Below are 4,555 nucleotides of genomic sequence, written 5' to 3' on the forward strand. Positions count from 1 at the left end.
AGAGGAAGTCTCTATGCATGCTCTCAACCTTCTTGGTCGGACGCCCAAAAACACAGAAGCCAGAGGACGCTTTTTGAGCAACTTTCAAAGGAATGAATGGGGCACCATCTTGAAATGCTGTATCCAGTTTTCTTAAAGCGGAACTGCACCGTTTACTACTACATATTGAAAAAGCTGTGCAAAGCCTTTTGTGTCTCCAGAGAGAGCTGTGTGAAGTCTGATAAACTTGCTCAAGTGATGTCACTTGAGTCAGCACCGGTTGGGGCTGAAGACTACAAATTTGAAAATGAAAAAGAATGTTAGAAAGAAATGAACTTACCAAATCTCAGTAGCCCCCTCCTCATCTCTTCTTGAGGCTAGAGGCTCCAGGCTACATTAGCCGCTACTAGCATAGCATACCTGAATGTCCGACCAAACTATCGGCATCTGAGTTGCATAGTGGTTACTGTAAGTGCCAGGTTTTGACAAGGAAGAAAAATGGGTGGAGAAAAAAAAAGACGGTTTCTCTGGTTCTGCTGCATCTGAAAATGTCAAAGGAGTGCAATGCTAAATTACTGGAGTACTCTTTTAATGCATGCATGGGAAGAACAGCCAGAACTAAATGGTCAAATTTGTGCGTTTAATTTAAGCGTTTAAATGGAAGACCACCCTTGGATTTTACTTTGAGATTATGGAACCAATACCTTTGTTTGCATGTGTTGCTTGATGCTTATTGTAGCAGCTTGATTATAATCCACAAATTCTATCAACAGCGTCAATAAATATTTGTACTTTTATTGCGTTTTATGGTGCAGAAAAAACAGAAAAGCCCCAAATATTAACATTGATGGGTTTCTAAAAAGCACCACCGTTGTTTCATTTACATCAAGTGTATCGCTTAGATCATTTTTATCTCCTGTTTTTGTTTCTGTTCCTGTAGTTTCAAATCAAATAGAGCAGAAACACCATAAAATTCTCCATATAAAAATTGAGTAAACCATCTGTTGTTTGAAAGATACTGGCTGTAAAAATGTAAAAGCCCTGGATGCTGGACTGCCCCAGCCCTCATTAAATAAATATTATGCTTTGTCATATTGACTACATATACACCAAAAAATAGATGGGGTCATGCTTTCTCGTGGCCAGTTATGTATTTGCCTTTATTGAGGCTTTGTGTGATGAGACCTCTGCGGCAGCAGACAGGAGTAAAGCCCGAAACTCTGTCATCAAAAGACAGCTGACAGTTATTCAATAAGAGGACAGCAAGGGGTGTTAAAGTTTTTACTGGGAAGGGATTTTCACCGAAGGCAGGGCACATAAATCTGGGCAAACAGGGGACCCGGACTGTTCGGATGACACAAATCGGCGCCTCGTTAGGATCAATAAAGTAAAACACAATGCTGCAAAAGCACAAGTGCAAACTGTGAGGCTCTGGAGGATTCAATAGCCCCAAAGAATGCGTGGGAATGAGGAGCTCAGGTTAGAGGAGAGCTTCAATCCCACCAACTCTGCCATGAAATAGAAAGGGAGAGAGCAATTGACCCATGAACCGGGCTGAAAGAGAAATCACTTGTTCCCGTAATGACTGCCTTCCACATCGGCAGAGAGCTGGCGGATATACGGCCCGCAGTTGGGCAACTGTGCTGAGAGGGAGGATGAGGAGAAGAGAGGATTGTCCAGCTCCTACTGGTTTCCAGCTGGTGTGTAGAATGATGATCAGCCTTCTCAACACTCTACCCACCCCCCCTTCCCTATCCAAACAAGCGCTATCATATAAACACAAACACGGCTGCATCTCGTAAAACTGAATCTGAGACAAATTAGCCAGCTCATTAGGCAGCTGAGGTGAGTTTCCTGAATGAATTGCTGAATTGGGAGGCCTTATTCAGCTCTTGTTTATTTACAGAGAACAGCCCGCTCATTTGCATTCTCCTCTCCAAGTACAGGAAGAATGAAGTGGGTGCTTATGTCTTCTGTGATAGAGGAGCTTATCCGGCTCTTTGGGGAGCATCTGTGGACCGCTGTGTTCCAAAAATGTCTTGTTACCCTGTGCGAGCCGTCTCAGTTCCAGGCCCAACCAGTGTTAATACAGGCAGAGCAGAGAAGACCTACAGAGGGCATAAGGGAAACCAGAACTTCCAGGTTCTGTTCCAGAAGTAAAAAAAAATCTCAATCAAAATCACATTGATATTTCACGACCTCATAATTTTGTTAAAAATGAGTTAGTCACATTACACTATTCTATGAAGAGTTAACGTTTTTAATTTTAGGTGTATGCATTAATGGCCATATGCAGTAATTTGTAAACAAAATAATGGAAGGGATCCATTGTTAAAGTCATTCACAAACTTGGTTCTATAGACTGATCTGGGTGTTGAGCCAAAGTTAAAAAAGCTGCCATTACTGCTGCAGCATCTCACTTGTACATCCACACAATAACACTGGAATGTATGTAAAGGATTTTAGCTTTTTACTTCTGTTGACAAGAAATATGTCCAGGAAATTTGAAATTGATTCAAAGTTTATAATTTAAAAAACCTCAACTTTTCAACAAGGTTTAGTTCCTTTTAATAAACTGCTGGATGTTTTTTCATGGTTTGCTATAAATTGTCTTGAGTAAACCACCTTAGAAGATAATAAAATGATCTTTGCTAACTTGCTGAAATGCTGATTTTCGCCATGAGCTACCATGCTAGACAGCTAGCTTGCTACGGTTTGTTAGCAAATTAAATTAATAATATTACTAGTGAAAAAAGAAAGGTACTGTCACTAGACAGAGGGACAGACATTATTGACAAAAATGTAGAACAAGGAGTCAAAGCATAAGCAGAAATTAATAGAAAACATTTATGATTTTTTGCATTGTTTTGACTTGAATTGTTAGTGGTTGTCAGTTAAAATCTGTAAGTGAATTTTGATGTGACCTAACAGTTTTGTATCTAAATTTAAAACATTGTGATGAATTGCTACATGTGCCCAAATATCTCATCTCCTAATTCCCTTCAGTAATAAAGATAGGTTTTTTTGTATTTTTGTAGTTTTATAGTTTTTGAATGCAAGAAAATAAGCATATGTTATGTTATATACTTTAAGTTAAAATCACTAAGAGTTCAAATTTTGATGTCAATATCTAAAGTAGATACTCATTTATATTAGAATATGGCCAGTAAATCTCAGGAACAGTTACAGTTACTGAAGCTCTGTAATGGGACAAACACATGGACAAATGGTTAGCCTACCTTCAGTGTGTGTCCCCATGTGTTAAATTGACTGCATCCCAGTCTCCCAAAGCCTCCCTGTGATCCTGATAAACAGCATTAACTCCCCCTCGTGACCCCGGCCCTCCAAACCCCCGCCAAGCAACTCCCACCCCATGCCTCCGGTTGTCCCTGGTGTTCCATTTGAGAGGAGCACCACTCCACTCCCCTCAGCCTATCTGTCAGGGAATTGTGCTCCTTCTCAGTGACAGCCTCTTGCAAATGGCTCCTTGATAGTCGGATATCTCTCTGCCCAAAACCCCACCCCTGCTCACACACTTGCCGGCACAGGTCATCTGTCTTCCTCAAATCTATCTAATGGCATGTTTCATGGCCCTCTGCGTGCTACACCAGCCGGTCTTTGAGAGGGTCTGAGGATCTGATGGCCCCTGCATATTTTTAGAGCTGCAGGAATAGAAATATAGCAGGGAGGCATGAACGAGAAAGGTTGGTAGCTGACACTTCAAATGCACAGAATGGCTGCAAAAATGTTTATGGTCTTGGACATGTAAAAAGTCACAATAGATAAAGGAGGAATCCATCACAAAGCCATAATTCCTGCGTTCAGTAAAAGCCTATGAATTTTAAAAAAAATGTCAAAAATATATATAGCTCTCCAGGAGGAAGAAATAATTTATAGGAAAGGTGGTGAAATGGACTTTCCCTGTAGTGTAAATACATCCATGTATGCAACCATTTGGAGAACTAAAAAGGTAACGCTACTCAGCACAAATGACAAGATAATGCGTCTTAGGAAGAGCCTGTATAAATTATCTCTATTGAAGCTGACGACAACTTTTAAGTTTTCCATAATTATATCTCAGATCGCCTTTGATGCAGCCTGTTGGAGCAAGAGGCGAGGGTAGATCCCTGTGCCATTCAGGAACGTATACCTGACAAAGACATCAGCTTCTGATAGTTTAACAATTAAATTAAATTATTCCGGGTAGGAAAAAGAGAGAATTCCTCAAAACACACATCTGCTGTGTGTAATGGCTTTTTCATTATGCAGACTGAACTTGTTAATAGGCTGTTCTCTCTCTGCATATGTGTTGATTTTTGAAATGAAAAAAACTCAAATTTGACAGAGGTGGCAAATAAGAGGAATCTTGAGGCACTTTCTTTTACTCAATGCCATATTGTATTTTGTGGTATTCCTACTTTTACTTAAAGGGCCAGTTCATCCAAATTAGAAAAACGTTTCTCTTTTACCTCTAGTACTATAACCATACAGAGAGTTTGGTTTTATTTGTCCAGGTTTTGAGATATCTGTCTGAGATTTCTGCCTCTACCCCAATACAATGGAGAATGGAATTTTG

General features: G+C 40.1%; 1 long non-coding RNA gene across 1 annotated transcript; it reads right to left on the reverse strand.

Annotated features, from left to right (window-relative positions):
- Positions 1-758: 758 nt before the first annotated feature.
- Positions 759-3,385, reverse strand: LOC122862934. Its single transcript, XR_006374880.1, has 2 exons — positions 3,219-3,385; positions 759-2,124 (listed from the first exon to the last, which is right to left on the reverse strand). It is a non-coding gene; the product is annotated as an uncharacterized LOC122862934 (long non-coding RNA).
- Between the last annotated feature and the right edge of the window lie 1,170 nt (positions 3,386-4,555).

Source organism: Siniperca chuatsi, linkage group LG16 (genome assembly GCF_020085105.1).
Source record: "Siniperca chuatsi isolate FFG_IHB_CAS linkage group LG16, ASM2008510v1, whole genome shotgun sequence".
NCBI classification, from domain to species: Eukaryota; Metazoa; Chordata; class Actinopteri; order Centrarchiformes; family Sinipercidae; genus Siniperca; species Siniperca chuatsi.